Source organism: Triturus cristatus, chromosome 2_2 (assembly GCF_964204655.1).
Source record: "Triturus cristatus chromosome 2_2, aTriCri1.1, whole genome shotgun sequence".
NCBI lineage: Eukaryota > Metazoa > Chordata > Amphibia > Caudata > Salamandridae > Triturus > Triturus cristatus.
Genome location: NC_140582.1, coordinates 867901548 through 867923645, shown reverse-complemented (window position 1 = coordinate 867923645; position 22098 = coordinate 867901548). Strand labels below are relative to the sequence as shown.

General features: G+C 40.5%; 1 long non-coding RNA gene across 1 annotated transcript in view; it reads right to left on the bottom strand.

Moving 5' to 3' along the window:
• Window positions 1-22098, bottom strand: part of LOC146862907 (uncharacterized) — a 542829-nt gene that overhangs the window by 22292 nt on the left and 498439 nt on the right. Inside the window, exons 5-7 of the long non-coding RNA XR_014978196.1 lie at window positions 2071-2138; window positions 1695-1767; window positions 1451-1523 (exon numbers count right to left, since the gene is read on the bottom strand). This is a non-coding gene — a long non-coding RNA (uncharacterized LOC146862907). The remainder of the gene's footprint in view (window positions 1-1450; window positions 1524-1694; window positions 1768-2070; window positions 2139-22098) is intronic.

Below are 22098 nucleotides of genomic sequence, written 5' to 3'. Positions count from 1 at the left end.
GGGTTAGTAAACCACTGGTGGGATCAGTCACGGCACGTCCTCTCAGCTATGGAGCGTCGGGTGACAGTGTTTGACTCACCGGACGCTCCCTAGCTGTGAAGACGTGCCGTGACTGATCCCACGCGCCTCGTTTTCCAGAATCTAACCACCAGTGGTTTACTAACCCCACGCTCCCGACCTGAGAGGACGTGCATTGACTTATCCCACATGCCTCGTTTCCAGATTCCAACCAGACCGATCAGACGGATGCCCATGATGGTAGTTACTCTCCTGGTTTTATGTGCCTTCGACCTGTCTGGCGCATTATTCTTCCGCTCACACTCTTGTTGTCCTGATGATGAGCTCTAACAAATGAGATCGAAACGCCGTCGACTTCCTTCCACAACCAAAACTCCCACATTGCATTGAATTAATTGGAGTTTTGATGTTTTGTTGTCAATGTGATGTATTTTTAAATGTCACCAAACCTTCACTTCACGCACCTTCACTACTTTGTGTGAGCACCTGATCTACACCCTGTAAAATTGTGATTCTCCATTTATGCAGTTAATAAATGTGAGATCATTGCAACCTTTTGTCCCTGCATTAATTGCGCAGGATGTCCCTCCTGGGGATACCTTAATTTGTTTGTTGGTTCTTTGATCAATACCGCTCCTAGTAGTGTTAGCCTATGCTACCCGAGGACCTTGTGGCCTTACTTAGTACCTTTGTTTTTCTGCTATGACATTACATTCCAGACATATGTAAAACCCAAAACACAGCCTCACATCCATCCTGAATGTCATATAATGTGTCTCATATCCTGGAGACAATTTTAGCTGAACAGAAGTTCGGGTATAGGGCAAAAAGATCTGAGAGGCAACAAAAAGCGCTTGTAATAGGGTAAAGGCACAATTGCCAACCATGCACAGATGAAACAAGAGGTTATCTTTATAAATTCGATCCTTTGTTTCATGTGTTTTTGATGAATAGCAAAAATCAATCAACGCCTTTCACGCGTATCCGGGCTTCTTCAGGGCTGTAACATATACAAACATAACTTACATTACAAGAGAGAAAATTTAAAAAACACATGATTTTTTTTATATACATTTTTTATACCAACAATATTTATAATACAAACATCTAAAAAGAGCAGACATAAAAAAAGAAAAAGGGGAAAAAGCCTCAAGAGTGCATATATAGGTTCTCAATATTAGCTAAGGAATGTTTGACTGAGCAGCAAAACATGTCCAAAAAATTGTTTTAGTAATGATAGTAAAGTCATTCAAAAAGTAGCTCCTCAAAGAAAAACCAAAACGGAAGTAAAGAGTTCATCAAGGATTGTAAAAAGTAACACTGTTATCAGTTAATTCAAAGAATAACATGTTACAGCTTTACAACAGTCTTCTCACAATGTCACTTATAACCCATTCCATGCTCTAACAAAGGAAGACCTCATAACACTTACCATCCAAGAAGTAAAAAGCTCCTCGATCTAAGTGTTAGTTTCAGTTTGATACATCAATAAAAATACCCAGAAGCTGTGAGTAAAGAAAAAATGTCATCACTATGCTATCAGAGCATCAAGGAAAAACAGTAATCCAAAGCACAATACTGCCTGATAACTACCAATCTAACACTTGCTCCAAGGCTATGTAGCTCAAGAATAATTATAACAGGTAGAGGACCACAGAAAGAAATGCGTGGCATACCTGTGTTAGTAGATTATCTTCTGTATTCAGGTATTTCGGAAAGATATGAACACTGGCGGTCATCATTGAAGAGCTACAAACAATAAAACACATGCAAAGTAAATAAAGAAAAAAAGTCACCAAAATCCTAAAAAGAGTCAAGAAAAGGATAGGAACACAGCCACTAATGCACCTAAGGTGATAGCAATGAAACAATTTAATTGAAAAAACACTTTACCTAACACACAAGTGAAACATAAACTGACAAAAATATAGTGAGCAGAATTAAGAACCTGAATCCCCACTACAGAACAAACTCACAAACAAAAAGAAAATGTATTAAAAACACATTAGTACACCCTATATTGGAGAAGAAGCACAAACACATGTTAAATACCTGTTTAATGAGAGTAGTTTGTAAACACAATAATGATACAGAGCCATAATCCGCATCTTAGACCGGAACTAGAAGAAATAAAAAGTGTAAAATAGGTGTAAAAGTACTAACTTCAGTTATGCATATATGGAATATATATCTTAAGGTTGTCCACATTAGTCATATAAATCCAAGAATTAGAGATCGATAGGGATGGCCACACAAATCTAACATTTCAGCCATGCCTATTAAAGGCTGTATACTGCCATAAATTCATATATAATAAGTGCAGTACAGAGCGATAAACAAACAAGTATCCAATGAGGGTTGTATATACACAGGATGCCCACCTTGACTCGTGTAACTAGATTTCAGTATGGTCGTCACAGTACACATGACAAAAGAAGTGAAGTAAGGGGAAACGGCCACACAAATAGACCAACACAAACATGTCTGTTAAGAGCCATAAACCGCCATGGAATCGTACTTCTCAAGTGTGATAAAAAGCTGTATACAGTCAGATATCCAACAGTGATTGACAGTACACGGGGTACTAACTGGAAAATAAAAGGTTTAGTATGAAATATAATAGTCCAATCCCAAGTAACAAGACTGAGAACCCCCTCACCCCCGCAGCACATTTGATAGTAAGTGTGTGCCTAAAACCAATATTGTGAGAATGGCAATATAACAGAAGCATGGAACAATTCCCACATCCCCACATTCTATAGTAACGGGTATTTCAGAAAGCTCAAGGAAAAGTCCACAAGCAAACTCAGTGAATTTCCATATTCCCACGCATGCGTCTTACCCGTATCTGGTTCCGGCATCAGATCAACGTGGGATTCTACTGGGTAATGTCAATCAGAGCACACCTCCACCCCTCCTTAAATACTAGAGTCAGAGAGAACAACTAGAGCGGCCCGAAAGGAAAAAGCTGTACAAGCATGGGAAACCAATTCTACTTCCGTCCGCCCTATTCAATAGTTTCCAGTCATTTTGAATGCTCATATCTAGATTATCAAAATAGGATTCTCCAAACAGTATAAATGATACCATAACACAATGAGAGCACAACGACCGAATGGTCATGAAAAACACGTTGTTTATCCGACGTCCATTTTAAAATGGATCATTGAAATTTTGACTATATGTGACCTTATTATTCACGTAATATCCAGAATCATTCCCAAAGTAAACAGGCGCAAAGTGTGATTTTAATTCTATGTAGTACATGTGTATACTCTTCAAAGGGTAAAGTGGAAAGTAATAAAAGATACAAAGAGCGATTACGCTCACAAAGATAAGAAGAAGAAAAAGAAAATTATCTATGGTGTCGCAAATCTATATAAATCTTCATCAGTCTACAACTAGACAGGGATCCAGAAAAACAAGACTAAATTATTCCTCATCAAATTGGAACATAATATTGATCAAGAAAGATGCAAATGAACATATTAAATGGCACAGATTGCTTCATTACCACAAGTCTGAAAAATAGGAAGCGTGCATGTTATCAAGTGATGCTAAGCAAAAAAACACCAAGTACTTCAGAGAATCGGACACTATATATTATCTTCGATAAAAGCACATTAATCAAAAACAAGAATGCAAGCTGTTTGGATTTTATCAAAAACATTTGCAGTACAACCAACACTTTCTCACCATTTAAAGACAGAAATAGTGTTAGAAGGATGGAATGGCCTACAAAGAAACGTCATAATACTGATAACTTACTGAAAAAACAGGTTAATGTAACAGAAATCCTCACAAGTGTTATCTTATATCATTCTAAGTATATTGTTAAGAATGCATATATACATAATGTTAATACAAAGGTGTCTTGATTACGACCTTCTGATAAAGTCCTAAATTACAGATCCATTTGTCCTCTAATTTACGCAGAGAAAGTTCCCTATCACATAAGTTTGGGTATGCAAGGATTGATAACAACATGTGTAAATTGATATCGTGCATTTAACAAGAGAAGTACCACAGAATTAGAAGCCTTATCGGTGCACAGCCATACCAAAACTTTAAATTCAGAGCTTAGTAAGGAAACATATGTCCAATCCAAAGGGAATCCCCGATTGCTGTATCATTTGCATAGAGAAACAAAGCTCCACTCTTTACGACAAACACGGGGACATCTTTTTTCCCACCACTTTGAGACTGGAATGAAAAAGGACATGTTGTCTTTTCTGCCAGGCTGGATATAATATGAATTGCTGAATTCTGAGTTGTCTTCAGTAATTGGGTTTGAATTCTGCTGAAATGTTCCCAATGGCAGTTACCAGACTTTTTAACCACCTGTGCTATATGTTTGACCCAACTTCGGTACTCAATGATATCTACAGAACAGTGGAAGCTTAGGTTTTCACCTTGACAGAGACTTGGAAAGTTCAACCAGAGGGATAGGGTATATATAAAGACACTAGACTGGAACATTGCTAAGATCAAAATATTGTTCTCTTGAGGCTACATTAGGGTATCATGTTTCTACCCTAACCATCTTGAGACCACTTACTGTACACTTCACATTGTCAGTTTAAAACTGGATGTCCCTTTGTGAGTCCATGGAGATGGAAAACAAAATTGGCAAGATGGATATTAAAGTGAAAGAAAAATAACTTTTGCACATCATGTAATATGATTGGCATTGTTATAACAGTCAAGTAATATAATAAATTGACTTATAAAAGATGGCGAGTGAAAAGAGTGTAACTACAATCTGAAATAGAAATCTTACAGGGTGAGGTTAAAAATCTACATTATATGGAAGCCACAGAAATAACATAATTCAAATTGAGGTTTTCTTGGAATAGAATACCAGTTGATATTAAAGATAAGAACTTAAAGAAACTTAAAAGAGATGAGTACCATGACATGGATGGTGAAATGTTTACGTTATATAAAAATATAATAACACTATACCTACTAAGATAACCTCTTCTACAGACAGTGCAGAGACAACAGTACCTCATTTTGCAGTTGCGCATTTATATCTAGCCTTGACAATCATACACCTTCTCCTATTTAGGGGATGTCAAATGCTTCCAGACACGGTATGGATTTTTTAAATATTAAGTCTAATGGGGTGATATTTATGTGGACAATATTTAGGACACCATTTTTACATCAGGCCATATTTTAATAACAATATTTTAGCGTTGCACTGCATAGTGATAGAGTATGCAAATAGATGTCCCCAGACTTTTGTTTCTGAAAGAAGAGGGGAAATATGCAGTACAGATACAGAAATTTAGACTAATATTAACATGGTTTTTCTCTCATAAAATCATCATTGGAGCCAAAACAAATAATTGAAATAAATAAAGGTCTGAATAGTTGGTCTTTACAATACTGTAACTGAGTCATCTTGATAAATTGATCTTTACTGAATGTGAACTGTGCAAAAGCTTCATTAGTAAAGAGCATATAACGGGACTCCAATACTTTACAGTTATATTGAGAACAGACCTTACTCTCCTCTCAATTAGTGGCTCATAGGCACATGTTATACTAATATCTAAACTTCTGATTGACTTAGATATATTAAATAATCCTTTTCTTACTATGAAACGCAGTACTTAACTATACATATGATACATAATGGGGATAATGTGTGCTGTCCTTTAAGAATGGAAAATTGTTGCAGAAAGTATCCCTTTCCAAGGGTTTGAATGTGTAGTCAAGCATTAAAAGAATTGTGTGTTTATTGATACTAACGGACTGTAGTAAGGGTGTGTATCAATCAAGCCTAATTTCTACTAGTTCCTATATAATAAATTGACCTGATAAAATAGGAAGAAGGGCGTCCTAATGCACTCAACAAGTTGGATGGACTACCTGGGAAATAATGAAGCCTAATGAAACTCTATAAGTGATTATGTAGTATTCACGTAAACTATCAAGTCATGTTTTGATTTTCACATAGCCCTGTGGTATTAGGGAATGGTCCATAGTGTCGGATACAAGGTATAGACAGCATGAACACTAATTAGTGTGCACAGTCATCTGCCCGAGAAACCAAGGAGTACACTTTCAGTACTATGTCTGGGTCTGAAGAATGTCTTCAGGGCAATGTTTGAATTAAGATGTCTCTGTAGCAGGAATACCTGTGCTGTGCAGTTTCATTTTTTACACCATGAAACTGTTGTAAATAAAGATATCTCCTTGGTGGACAGGTCACATGGGTTTATTTAAGGAGATAGCACTTAGTTTCAGGTTCTAAGTTTAAGGTAAGGCCCCACCAGGAGCAGCATCCTTGCTGCTCAGCCCACTCTCACCAACTGACATTCCACCAACAAGGCACTCATCAACATTCCGTGACCTCATACACACACTGGCTGAGCAGCAGGCAACTGGGAACTATCGAGTGGATGCATAGCAACCATGACAAGTCATAACACATCTTCCCCCTTAAAGAAACAATTGAAAATATAAACAAACAATCAACCATTCCCATAAATATTCATTTTCCTTAAACATGGAATCGAAAGGACAAAAGATGGAAGAAACGATATCCTTCATGTAAGCTACTTCATTATCAATAATGGTCTTTTTTCTATGCACTTTAGTCTGGTCATGAGTGATCCTTGTTTATCTCCATAACTGCTATGCAGTGAGCTACACAGCATTTATGTAAAAATCGAGAGTTTTTGATTCTGCCTGACCTGTGCTAGTTTTAAACAAAGTGTTTTTATGTGCATTTGTTTGCACTCTCATCACTGGTGTTATCCATTCTGAGACACAGCATACACACACAATTCTGTCATGTATTTCTATTACATTTTGTGGGTGTTGGATATTTTCATGGGTTTATTTAAACGCGGCAGTGAGGATTAAGTTATTCAACTTTCACTTTATATGGGGTGGAAAGGCTAGTTGTATTAGCCAACTTAAAGTTCTTCATATATTAAGAGGGGAGATAAAAAAGTTAGACAACATTAATTGACATTATACTGCCCAGTACTAATGAAGATTCTATTTGAATGAACCTTGAAAATCATTTCACATCTCTAAGTGTGCAATAGAACCAGAGCACAGTTCTGTAACTGCACTAGGCAGATGAGGAAAATAACTTTATTTTTCTGCATTATCTAAACTCTTTGGATTGCTGTGTATTGTCATTATGTTTGATTTGGGGTTGCCTTCACACCTAGGAGATAGTAGCAGTGATATGATATGTATGACTAAAGAGCTCACAGATTGGGGACAAGGTCAAATACCTGTTATAAACATATATATAGTTAAGTAGTCTTGAGTAGCAAAAAGTGAAACAAAATATTTAAACGTTCTGTCAATATATAGTTGACTCTTCATGTCTTCATTGATAAATGCAGGATCAATCACATTTGTAGAAAATATTGACATATATGATTTGGAAGAGACAGAGAGCCAAACTGGGGCTTTGCATATCTTATCCTGCTTCTGGTATGTGTGTCCTCCCCCAGGTCCTGCTGAGAATCACCCTCCCACTGTAAGGCCCACTATTGGTTTGGTACATAGGAGCAGGTGTGTACCCGCCATGGTTATTACGGTGTTGAGGCAGCTGTAGCTGTCTCCATCATCCTATGGTGAAATTTGCTGAAAATAACTTAGCACCACATAAAAAAAACACAATGATAAGCCTCTGGCATGCCTCTGACCATAGGTAGCTTTTTTCAATAGGCCTCCCAACACAGGCGTAATGTAGAGCAAGCCACCCACTATCAGTGATGGCAGACACACAAAAACACATGCACAGAGCAGAGCAAGTGACTCACTAGCTGTAGTAGCAGGCACACACAGTGTAGAGCAAGCCACTCACTAGCAGTAGTAGCAGACACACACACAAAGTGAATAAAGCCACTCACTGAAAGAGCCAGCGCACACACACACACACATGCACACACACACATACACAAACACATACACTTTATAGAAAGTCACTCACTGGCAGCTGTAGCAGACACAAACACATAGATGAGAGAAAGCCACTAGCTAGCAGAGATAGCACACACTCACAGTATAGACAGACCACTTACAAGTAGTAGTAGCAGACACACAGTGTAGCTCAAAATACTCACTAACAGTGGTAGCAGATACAGACAAATATGCATACATACAAGGGTCTACTCACAAGGAAAAACGTTCTCATGATTAAATCTACATGTGCATGTTTACTCTTCTTTTAAAAAAATTAATTGACCTCATACGCCATTAGATATATCCAAATCCACTTCGATTTACTCTGCGGCCCCCCAGTTGATTAGCACCAGCAAGAGAGCTCTGGTCTAAATGGAGGCACTTTACACAGAACCTCTCGTATTTGGTCTGTTCAGCTCTTCTTTCTGATTGACCCCCCGAACTGACCAGAGCGGTAAAGTATTCCTATTTAAAGGCATAATCATTGGACATGTATGCCCTGACTTTTATAAATTACCCAGCCAGACCTCACATGGTAGCCAGAACTCTGTATTTTTCTTATTATTCTTTTCCCATATAGCCTTATCTAATTTCTTTATGTACTTGATGGAGTTTATCCAATCTAAAAATGTCGGGGGAATAAATTTTATCCAGCATTTACAAATTTCTCTCCGAGCAAGTAAAATGAGGTAAAAACACAACTTATTTTTATCTAAAGATAATAATTCATAGCTCGGAGAAATACCAAAGAATACTAAAGAGGTGCTCACCTGGAAATCAAAATCAAGTATGTCTTCCATACCTCTGATAATAGAACCCCAGAATTGGTATAACATAGGACAACTTATGAACATGTGCTCATCATCTGCTTTTTCCTGCTGTCCCTTTGGGCAGCGTGGAATCGCTCCCTTCGCAAACTTAGAAAGCTTAGAGGGAGACCAGTATACTCTGTGGAGAGAAAGAATATGATTTCTTCTTAAATTTGCAGCTTGTACTGTGGAATATAGTAGATTATAAGATACTTGCCATATTGGTTCTGTACTGGAACCCGGCAGGCACTCGCCCCACAGCTGCGATGGAAGGGTGAAATCACCATCTGCAAGATCAATCAGGAGCCAATACAGGTTTGCCACCTCTTTTTTATTCCGTTGTATCTTTCTTAAAGCCATTTCTGGATCATTCTTGTGGCCGACTGTTATAACAGTTGCTTGGGACCAAGTTTTTATTTGTAAATAATTAAACTTGGATAGTTGATTATCTGTGATTTCCCTCAAGTCTTCCCATGATAACAGACGGCCATCAGGAATTAGTTGGTCCCATGAAGTTATCCCGGCTGATTTCAATGGTGTTGTTAACACATCTTTAGTCCATTCAGGTGAGCCTGGCAATAGCTGATCTTTAGGAGCTTCCTCATTTTATACCACGTATTGGCAAGGTCTTTTAGAGATTTCAGACAAACCTTTTTAAAAAAGCAAGGATCGACAAATTTGTACAAATAAGCATCGTCTCCTCCTTCTACATCTTGCAGCATTCCCCTATACATTTTTCCTACATCCAAAGTGTTTGGTTCACCCATGAGCATTTTCCCTGACCTCATAAAAGAGGACCATGCACATAGACCTCCCTTATTCTTCTTTCTCCGAAGCTTTTTATACGAAATTCTAATTCCTTTGGAAGCCCATATAAAGGAGTTTATTTTTGCTTGTGTTTTCCTTAAACCTTCATCTTTATAAGCTAATGGTATATTTTGAAATAGAAAAATAAGTTTTGGTAAAAGCATCATTTTAGCAAGGTTGACTCTCCCTATTAGTGTCAGGGGTAGGTATGCCCAGCTTTTTAAAGAATCAGAGATTTCTTTGTCAACTCTACACAGATTTGTGTCCACTATATCATTAATGTCCTGGGTAATTCTGATACTTACATACCTTATTTCCCTATTCACTATAGGGGAGCAGCAGTTTAAATTCCAGGCCATGCACCCAGTTTTAGACTGATTGCTCCCATAACCCGAGATACAACCGAATTGCTCTGTTAAACTGTATATGATCGGGATAGCCGTCGCTAAGTCAGAGGTATACACCATCATATCGTCGGCATATAATGATACTTTTTTTCCCCAGTTTATACATTTAAAAGGAAGTATACCCTCTTACCTTTTAATGCTTTCTGCAAGCGGCTCTATATACAAATTGAAAAGCAAAGGTGAAAGAGGACATCCTTGTCTTGTCCCTCTTTGAACTGCTATAGGAGAGGAGAGGTTGCCATTTATAAGTATTCTGGCTGTTGGGGTTTGATAAATCGATAAAACTGCTCTTCAAACTTTTTGCCCCAGGTTACATTTATTCAATACATGAGTTAGATTGGTCCAATTAACATGGTCAAATGCCTTGGTAGCGTCAAGCGTAATTATGACCATTGGGATTTTATATAGTGTTGCCATATCTATGGCCCCTATTAGATTATATGTTAGATATTGAATGCCTCTCCCTATGACAAATCCCTTTTGATCTTCAAGTAGCAAACCAGTTATAATTCCATTCAATCTCTCTGCTAAAATCTTGGCAAAGATTTTATAATCCAGACTCAGCAGAGAGATTGGTCTGTACGAATCACACTGTCAAGGCGACTTAGATGGTTTTAAAATTAGGGCAACCATGGCCTCATCCCACGAGGGGGGCATTTTCCCACCCCTTTCAAAAATATGGGAAAATAGTTTATCCAATACTGGAATGAGGACCTCGCCCACTGATCTGTACAGCTCGGCCGGTAGGTCCTGACGCCTTGCCTTTTTTCCTGACTCTATTGCCTTCTTAATTTATGTCTGACTTATTGGTCTATTAAGATTGTTGGACATCTCATTACTGATTTTTTTTTAAGTAAAGTGTTCGAGCCATGCTTCTATCATCTTAACCTGTGGGGTTAGATCTTCTCGGTAAACTTTGTTGAAGTGCTGTCAGAAAGTTTCTTCAATATCTGCAGGGCTCTCACTTAAATTTCCTGTGTTATCACAGACTACTTCTTTTATGCTGGCTTTAGCTAGTTCTTGTTTTCCAAGCTAAGAGCTTCCCACACCCTTTCCCGTATTCAAAATGGGCCAACTTGCTCGCCTCCCACCTCTTTCTCAGCCTAGCATCTAGCACCCCTTACAGATCTGATTTGAGAGATTGCAAGACCTCAACCTGGGGAGTAGGCTCATTCTCTAGCTTCTGAATTTCATGTTCTAATTCTTCTACTGCTGCTTTGTATTTCTTCTGTCTGAAGATTTGGATTGAGGTTATGCGCCCTCTTAAAAAGGCTTTATAAGCATCCCATACTGTTTCTATGGAGGTACTTTCCATGTTAATTAGAAAGTAGTTCTTTGTATCTGTTATTCAACTTTCAATTACTTCCTCCTCTAATAAAATGGCTCGATCTAAGGTCCATCTTGTATTGATTTTATTTGGGAGTTTCAGAGTTACTAACAGCCATGTGATTGGATAAATGTCTCCCTAAATGCTTTGTATCTTTCATCCACTCTCTCAACTCCTTGCTGAGTAAGAAGAAATCCAGTCTAGACTTATGTCCATGTTTTTTATTATGGAAAGTGTACCCTCTCCTAGTTCCCATTCTTTCTCTCCAAATATCTATCCATCCAAGATATTTCATTGTGTTTTTCACTAAAGATCTCATTTTACAATTCTGAGATATTCTGCTGTTTAGAGACCTGTCCAATACCGGGGCTAAGACTAAATTAAAGTCCCCTGCCAGTATTAAAGGGTCTGAAAAAGACAGTAGCTCAGCGAATAGATCTTTTAAAGGGGCTGAATCGTCTAAGTATAGGCCATAACAGCCTACTACTGTGAATTTATGTGTATAAAATCTTATTTTAGCTATAGCCCGTCTTCCCATTTAGTCAGCTTTAACACCTTCCACTGATGAAGCGGGATTTCTTTTTATGATTATAGCCACCCCCTTTGTTGTTACCTGTTGTGTGGTACAAATTACTTCCTGGATCCAGCTTTTGGTTTTGCATACACTTATCATTTCTTTATCGGTAAGGTTTTCCTGAAAAATATGAATTTGTTCTGGGATATCTTTCAACTATTGGAATATCCTCTCTCTCCTATGCTTTACCCTTAGCCCATTTAGGTGCCATGACATCAACCTTAAGTCTGTTGCTTGGTCAACTGAGGCCTTAGTCATTTCTCTTTATTTGGATAGTGAGTCGCTTGTAAGATTTGTTTTGGCGAATTGGACTTTTTTTTTTTTACCCTTATGCTCTCCACCCAGTGCCCATCCCCCCCGCCGTTCACCCACCCCTGTGCTCCCCTGGAGAACCCCCACTCTTTTCCTTATGGCCCTCCCCTGGCCTTTGAGGCTTCCCTCTCATTGGTCAAGACGTTGAAATGTTTTGGGCTCTTAATGTAATTTCTAGCTAGTGCTTTTTATGAAAATTCACAAATCTTCTCCTAGTTAGCCCAGCATTTATTAAAAAAAAAACCCTAAAGGTTTTAAAGATTTTAAAGCAGAAAAGACTAATTAGACTGGTGAGCCTATAATTCACTACCTTGGCCTGAAATAGTCTGCAAAAAAGTTTGTGCCTCCTCCACCCGCCTAAATACGTTCATTTTATTATTAAACATCACTTTTAGTGTGGACGGGAACTCTGTGCTGTTGCACCTAGTTGCCTAAAGGGATCTAGTAGTTTTCCCAGCTCCCACTGTTTGGACGTTGTTATTGAGGAGACATCAGATCGGATTTGAAATGAAACACCTTCCGTACTTAATACATTCAACTTCAATGCTTTATTCAGTATTTCATCTATTAAGTTATAGGTTAAGAAGTGGACCAACATTTTTCTAGGCCTAGATTTATTTGGACTTAGTCTGAAAGGATCTCAGTGCACCCTCTAAATGTCAGTGGCAAGAGCTTGCTCTAAACAATAAATTTAGTTGTTTCCTTAATTAATTTAACTACGAAATCTTTTATATTACCTCCTTCAACTCCCTCGGGGACTTTAAGTAACCGAAAATTATTTCTTCGTTGGGAGTTCTCGATAGATTCCACCTTATCCTGTATGCCAATTTCGCGTTATTTTAATCTGGTAAGATCCTTTGCATTCTCATCTGCTTTTACTGTTAACTTCACCATTGTGTTTTCTAAAGCTGCGGCTCTCGCTGACAAAGCATCCAACTTGTTTTCCATTTTCTCACAGAAAATCTTTATTTCTGCTTGATTTTTTTCAGACACTTGAAAGCTGCGTCTCACTTCCTCCGAAAGGGACTGTAAAAGATCTACAGCTGACCGAGGCAGAGATGGACTTGATGTGTCCTCTTTTGACATTTCATTGTGCTCCTGTTCCTTATCCAAAATCTGGCTCTCCTTTAAAAAGGTCCCATCCTCATTCAAAATTAATGTATCACCATTTTTATCGCCATTTTTATCTAATATCAGAAGGTCTTCTGACCCCTCTTCTGCTGACGTGCCTACTAATGGCTGGTACCTTTTGGGACTTAATACACCCTCAGGAAATTGAAGTAACATACCAGAATTGGAACTGCTAGAGTCAGTCTCTTTATGTGTAGACATATGATCTATGGGTTTTAATATCAGTGTACTAGGTATTACTTTGAAATAATCTTTTAGTGAAGGCATAAAATATGCTGTTGTTTGGTTATGTGTTGGCACCTTCGCCTTCTTCTTGCCCCCAGATTTAATTTTTACTAATTTTATTTGATTCTTGGTGTTCAAAACCTCGCAAGTGGTAGTAGTCTTGTAGCTTGAAATACCCAATTCAGCAGGTTTTAATTGATCCAACGATTTCCTGCCTATACTTCCTATACATCTTAGGGCATACCGCGGTATTGTTTTAATGCCTGCTGGTTCTCTATTATTTTTCCTAAGAGAGCCTCTTTCTGACCAGCCTCCTGGATTCCCCAAATGCCCACAGTTTGGACTCACTGTTTGCTGTTGAAGTTGATACTACCTCATAGCCAAATCGTCTGGCAGCTCTCCTTGTCCTCCGCTTCCCAATGCTATACTGGTGGATTGTGGGGGTTTGAGTCCACCTCCTCTGCCTCTCCCGCTGTGTACAGGAAGTCTTGTTGCTGCCTTTTGTCCTCGATGCACCCCACGAGCCGCCCGTGACCACCGGTCCAGCTGCACACTATGGCTCTCGCCTTGTTTTTCACCCGCGTCTGCCAGTGCTGCGGTGCTGCCGTGTTGGAAGCGGTAACAGTCCCCACTGCCTCCTCCTTACCGGTAAAGAATGTTGCCAAAAACTTAGATTGAAACTGTATTGCAATCTGAAACGTGACAGAAATGCGCGGTGGCAATATAATTCCTGACCTCCACACCTGCCTTCACAAGCAAGATAAACGAGGTAAACTTGTTTCTTTTCGCCGTCCTTCGACCTCCGTCCTAGGTCCTCCGTCCTCCGACCTCCGACGTTCACCCGACTTTCACCCTCCAAAGGTTAATGCGCTATCAGTCTTTGAATTTCGTTTTTTCAAATAGACCAGCGTATCTTCACACATTTCCACGACTTTTCAAAAGCAAAAACAATCCATTAAACGCTGTGAAAAATGATAAAAACCATCCTGACCCCTTGGAGCCTCGCACGACCCGCTAGCCGCTGGCCGCCATGTTCTCCCCCAATACTGCCAGTGCACTTTTACTCTTACAATTTTTACTAACTTTAGGACTTGGGCGATTCATGATTTCTGATTGGATTGGATTTGAATGTCTCCACATTGGGGTGCTGTCTGAAAAACACAATTTATGACTGTAAAGGTGCTACTAGTAAATTTATGACCATATTTTATGTTCCGCACACTGGGTGAAGACTTCTGCAAGGAAGGGAATATTAGGATTACATACACTTGAACCAAACCACACACATGACACCCGTTCCCTTCCAACAATGTAAAAACTGCCCACATCTCATCTTGCCAGCCATAACATGCAGTATTCCCACCTCAAGAGGAAACAAAATTGTACTAAGAAGGAGACAAACCTCTTTCTAAACCTACAATCACTCACCCATATCTGTCCTTCATCCATACCTTCATTGTCAGGCACTCATCAAATATATTACCCATAAAACAAACTCTCTCTCTCTCTCTCTCTCTCTCTCTCTCTCTCTCTCTCTCTCTCTCTCTCTCACACACACATCATTCACTCATATCTGTCCTACATCTATACCTTCATTCTTAGACACACAGCAAATATGTAACCCATAAAACGCACTCAAACACAAGCCCTATACATTTCAACATGTTGTAATATTATAATTTATATTTGTATCTTCTTTTCATACAGTAGTCTCTTTTGAGTACATTGGTTGCAACTGCTGGGGCAGGAATCATTCCAAGTGGAGCAGGGCCACACACAGGACAGCTCTTGCGACACAACCCACCAATTATACACACATATATTCTGACTACCACAGTATAGATGATTTCTATCACTTGTTTGGTGAAACCTTGCAGGGGCAGAGGGTCAGCATCTGACCTCACAGGTTATCTCTAGGAATCTGATCACTGAGCTTGACAGTTCATATATTTGAAAATAATTGTTCTATCCATTGTACCGACCAATAATTTCATATGTTTTGTTTTCTCAGATGGCACCAATTTTCTTCTTTTAAGGAGAACATGTTTTATTTAATTACTGTATTACAAATTTAAATCAGAACTGGATTTGGTGTACTTCAAATGTTGTCATCTTCGTTTTCCAGGTACTGGGTCATTTCGCAGGATGCTGATGATGAGGCTGAACCAGCAATAATAATAATCCACATTTGTAAATCGTAAACAATCACCCGTAAGGGTCTCTAGGCGCTGGGGGCGTCGGGAAGATTAAGCAAGCTATTGCCCAGAGTCACATGGTGCTGGGCTAATCTGCCACCGGCGCCGGGGATCGAACCGTGATGCCCAGATTCCAGAGTCAGTCGCCCTGGCCACGGCGCCACACCTCTTCCCTAGCAATAAGTGGAGGAAAGCGGACAATCTGACAAAAGAATCCAATCAACCCTCAAGAAATTGTGTCAGTGGCCAGCACTGCTCCACAAGAAGGAAGAGCAGTAGGATATGGTCGAAGAGGATGGTCTGTATTAGGTGGTGGATATTATTGCCCCCTACACAGAACATCTTCATAAAGCCAACTCATGGTTGGGCAGCAGTGCTCCTCCTAAATCATGTCTTAGGATTGCCAGTACCAAGTTAATAGCTAGACAGCCACAAATGTTTGTTCCACCTATGTAACACCCACCCCCACACAGCCCTCAACGAACAGGTACCTCTATAAAATCTACACACTCCTCCTATGAAGGCACATTTATAACTTCTTTCACTTATCTGAGGGAGAGATCAGCCCTGTTGTGAAGAGGGTGTGCCCTGTTAATCAAACCCCCCTGCACAACCTCCCAGTTACCACCCCTCCCTGTGCAGCTCAACCCACTGGCCATGTCAGATGGCCATGAATGGAGGGGGTTGGCACAGTTTAATGATGCTCACTGGTAGGATCAGTTTGACCAACAGCAGTCTAATGTGCTGGAGTACATTCATGCAATGGGCGCCACTGTCCATGAGATAACTGACTCCATTAAAGGACTTCCTTAGATGATTGAAGGCAAGCCTGTTCCTTGGATAATGTAGTGAATGTTACCAAGATATGAAAAAGATGCACCAAGAACATCTTATATTTTTTAGTGAAGTGAGAGCAAGACAACATGCCTTGGCTGATAGAGTCAATAAGCAAAACATTTCAAGTGTTTGAATGTATTAGAAAATGAATAATCAACTTATTTTAAAATAGAGCATAGAATGTTAGTTCATGAAATTAGGTGAAAAAAAGAGATATCTCAGGATGGTGTATATGGACGATTCATCATTGACAAGAGACCTGCCCACATAAATGCAGCAACCAAACTAGCAATCCACCCCTGATAATGCTGGCATACAACTTTTGTGGCGTACACCAGCATCCCCATGTACGGTCAAGACATCTGAATAGGAACTTGAGGATCCAAAAAAGTGAGCTCTATAATGGTTTATATACATATGTGTGCCCTATTGTATCTCTGTTGCGATATTTCAGTTGGATGTCTGTAAGGTGTGAGGATATTGGGAGAGAGAGCATATCTGGCATCACCTGCAACAAAGATGTAAAATGTTTACAAAGGGACCTCTACTGTAATTGTAAAACAGCATGTCTACAGACATGCATTGTGTGTCAGGATAATATGTGCGTATTGTGGTGTAGTGATTAGATGTAAATGTAACCCCAGTGTGAGGTGTGGATACTTACCAATGAGCCAAATGGCACTGATATCACTAACAACCAAGTGATCTTCAACAAGTGATTGTCAGAAGATGTAACTGTTGTGGGTGCTTCCATGAAAGGCAGTGTACTAATCAATGAAGAAGGCCTTGACATCACAGACAGGTATACACATGGATGGAGTGCCAGCGGTGTCTATTGTGGAAAAAGTGTGTTGTGTGGTGAGGTGGCTAAAGTACCATATGGGTAAACTTAATGGAACCTAGCACATTAGGGAGTGGTGAAAAGCATAGAAGTCCCATACATCCCTTTGCCGTTCTGGCAGTGACTGTGGCATGGAGATTAACTAATGCACTCTTCTGTTGATGTACCTCAGTACCTGATGCAAGCATCGAGAATGCCTTGCCTGTGAAATGCAAACTCTGTCAGAGGTGACCCTCTAAGATCCAGTGGCCATGAAATGGAGTGCAGCTGTTATTTTCACATGGCTCAGAAAGCCTCGGAGCCAGCAGTAGGTGACTCAAGTTCCAACTCCCAGTAAGCAACTACGACAAGGACCGTATCAAGTGAGGAGCGGAACCTAGCAATGACAGCTTCCCTGGACATCCCAATAATATTGATTCTTTGCCTGTAAACCCTCTTTCTCCTTCTCAAAATGTACTCCTCACAACAAGGAACAAAGCAACTAACACACTCACCAACATAATGAATGCAACAAAACTTCTTCATGTGTAAGTTTATTTATATGTGCTCAGACTGGATGTATTTGATTGGTGTTGTAATGTCTTTAAGCAGGGAGTGGGTGGTCACAAGGCTGTTGGGTTCCTCTGGACTTTGACAATAACTTTAGTTAAGCACAGTATAGAATGCGCAGACTTAATTGAGGAAAGAGACATTATTGAAACATGGACTGACGAAGCCTCAGGGCCCGATATTGTCAAAGCAACACCTCCAGGGTTTCTCTGCCACACCTTAAATAGACCTGTCAGGAAAGGTGGGGGTGTGGCCATAATTTATCACAACTCACTGAAGGCGGGTTTTTGCATTGCTTCGAACTCAGCATGTGAGGTGCTTTCCTTTAGCCTCTCTTTGTCTGATCACCATACTTTTAAGGGCATCCTACTTTACATACCCCCTGGGCCCAGAAACAACTTCCTTGAGTCCACTGGGAATCTGTTGGAAGTAGGCCAATGCTCTGACTCCTTCACGATCCTGGGAGATTTTAACTACCATTTGGAGGCACTCTTGGATCCCGATGCACTGGCTCTTATTGACACAATGAAGAGTGGGGATATAAATCAAAAGGTGACAGGACCTACGCATATAGCAGGCCGCACTTTGGATGGTATATTTTCTAATCATCCTCAGTTGACATATATGGGCGTGCTTCCCCTTAAATGGACTGATCATTCAGCCGTACTTTTTAAACTGACCTGTCCAGGTCACGGCGCCAGCAAGGGGGGAAAAAAGAGACAAGTTGAGAGTAGGTCATGGAACAGAATTGAGGGCAAAGAACTAGAGGTGGCACTTATAGCAACTTCGGGTCCGTTTCCCACAGGAATAGATGAGGCAAAAACTTCTTACACTAACTGGTTGGGATCTGCTTGTAATGAACTAGCCCCTTTAAAACTCCGATTCCCAAAAAGATCTCATCCTGGTATACGGAGGAGCTGAGAAATCAGAAACTCATATGTAAATCCCTTGAGCGGAACTGGAAAATAAAATATGAGGAGTCAGATAGAAACAAATACAAACAGAGTCTTGCGCATATAAGGTTCTAATTTTCAATGCTAAGAAAAGTTTCTTTGCAAATCAAATCAATTTAGCAAGAAACTCGGCAAAAGAAATTTTTTAAAATGTATCTAATCTGGTCTCCCTACATCCAGTAAAAATTGAATCTAGACAGGAACTATGCGAGGACATCGCGAGGTTCTTCCTGAACAAGGTGGAGGTCATTTTTTCGGCATTTAATCTTTTAAGTGCCACAGATTCGGCGGTTCTGCAGGAAGGAGTTGAGCCTTCTAGTGATCACCCCCATGTCTTTAATAAATTTACCAATATATCTCTAATGGATACTAAGAAACTTCTCATGGCAGCGAGATAAGGCTCGCCCTTCGATCCCTGCCAGGTTTCGGTGACTAAACTCGCCCCAACTCCTGTAGCGCAGGCACTTACTTCCCTTTTTAATGCTATTTTTGATACAGGGCATTTCCAAAAATTGTGGAAATTCGCTTCAGTTCTACCCTTGTTAAAGAAGCTAGCCTCGATCCCAAGGACCCAAACAATTTTCGACCGATCTCTTCCTCCCACTACCAGCGAAGATCATTGAGAAGGAAATTAATATGCAACTCAGTGTCTTCCTACTGGACAACCAAGTGTTGGACCCCACGTAATACGGTTTTAGAGAGGGTCACAGCATGGAGTCAGCATTAATAAAATCGACAGAAGAGATCAGGGAAGCTTTAGATAGGGGAGGTAAGGCTGCCCTGGTCTTGCTTGACCTATCGACAGCCTTTGATACGGTCCATCATGGCTTACTGATGGACCGTTTGTTGGCATGCGGGGTTCAAGGTAAAGCTTGGATGCTCCTAAAGTCCTTCCTATCGGAGCGTTCACAAATAGTTACATTGGATAATTTTCACTCCAAGCCTTTTACCCTGCCCTGTGGAGTGCCTCACGGGTCATCGCTTAGCCCCCTACTTTTCAATGTTTATGTTTCATCACTTGCTCCATTCATCAGCTCCTTTGGTTTTAAATAGACATCTTACGTTGATGACACACAGATTGTTGTTAAATCAAAGAGGGACAGAGAGCCGGGTTAGGAGGTCCTGCACACAGGCTCCGGGTAGGGTTAAGAACTAGAAAGGAGTGTGCAGTTCCTATAAAGATGAGTGGGGAAGACAGGTCTTTCTTCGTGATGAGCTCACACACCCCGAGAGGTGTCATGCTTCATCATAGGGCGTTTTTGCCCCTTGTCAGGCCGGCGCTGCAATGCCTGATGGGCTCCCGAAACTGGTGCTCTTTAGTGGGGATCTTTTGAAGAAGCAGCCGTAAGGTGCGTGCGGGTGTGGGGGCTAGGTAGTGCACAAGGGGGTGAGGTAGTTAAAATAGGTATAGAGCAATCCTATTGGGTCCATTTTAATAAACTCAGTAACTCTAGCCTAACTAAAAGCAGTATGAGTGCCCCTGTATGGAAGATAATGTTCCGCAAGGGTCAAACTAAATGTGAATGGTCAACATGTTTCGTGCCTAATTTGCCCCTAACGGGACAATTGGCACTTCGTCAGGACCGATAGAATGTGAAGGAGTGCACTACCACCTGGTATATAGTATAGTAAAGTAATTTACCAGGGGCAGTAGGGGAGCCCTAATAGGCGTGTACTGGGGCGTTCAGTAGACCTGTGAATGAAAAGAGGACAAAGGAGGGAAAGGGACAACCAATAAAGGGCATTAGAGCAATGGAACAGTTGTGAGACATACAATGCCATAGGTGGCAATATAGCAGAGTATTAAGTATCTGAATTAGATCATAGTGTGACCGCCGGGGGTGCAAACGGTCAGGGAAACTAACATCAACATCGGTAGTGTGCACAAAGGACGGCTATAACCAAGTGTCTTTTAAATATCAGGTTGATTCGGTGGTCAGTATAGCGGATTAACTACAAACAAATGTCATACGGCAATAGTAACGGTTTGGCAGTGTTTAGGATTAGGCGGTCAGCTACTGTAAACCAAGCCGATAAAACACTGTAGAGATAAGACCATACATTGTGATTAGTAGACAGGCACGTTTTTCATCACATCGCTGCTATACGTACATTAATAATTGTAATTCTGTTGCAGGTAATTAAAAAGTAAAATATGTCTTGTAGCATCGTAACTCACTCCCAGGGTGGTATTATCCCAGAAAGTGCGGTACCATTGGGCAAATGTGTCAATGGCTGTTGGCCGCGGTGTTAAGTGCGTGGCATGAGATAAAATCGTGGCATGAGATAAATGCACTCTAGGTTGGAGTGCCGGAGGTGACAATACAGCGAAAGTGTGCGTATCCGTAAAAGTGGCATAGTGGGTGCTTAACAGGTGTCGGTAGGCAGTGGGCAGTAACACACACTTCTGCACAATATACTAATGGACAAAGGTAATAACCCATTATTGCATGTCTCTGACAGTTCAAGGACAAACAAACATTAACCCGAATCTCGTCTGAGATTCATCCCCAGTGCATGCGTCTTGGGCTGACACGGCTGGCCAGAGCACGTCGTTGTTCCGGTAGTCTGTAAATGAGTTCAAGTAAGGTTAGCAGGGCACGAATCGCTTACTGGTGGTGAATGGGCTTCTGCATGTGCAGCATACGTACAGGCGTCGGGAGGCAACTTGCCTGCGTCCTACACTTGCTCCGGGACCCGTAGTAAGGACTTCCGCGTTTCTTGTTTTTGTAGCAGGTACTAGAGTGCTAATGCTGTGGCGGCCATATTAGAGGTATGCGATCAGAAAACTTTATTGAGAAGGACGCGCATGGTTAAAGCATAGTTGTGGATCACAGTTAGTGAGCCAGGAGTTAAAGGTGATTGTGATGGGATACCTTGCTCAGATGGTGTGAAAGGAGTTCCCTATGGCATATAGGTGTTAGGCAAGTAAATCAAGATAAAGATAAAAATGAATATAAAATACCTCTAGGGCAAGGGAAAAAACCTTAAATTGGTTATCCCATTGGATACAATAAACCTGCTGGGGCAGGATTGCACAGCGCGGGCCAATGTGCCTTTAGAAGGATAGAGTGCACAGTAGTGGGTCCTCTTACTGGGGAGTGTTGTAAACCTGAAACCCGACCGGAGCCGGTACGGTTTCTTGGTTATGGACGTTAGATTTCAGGTGATT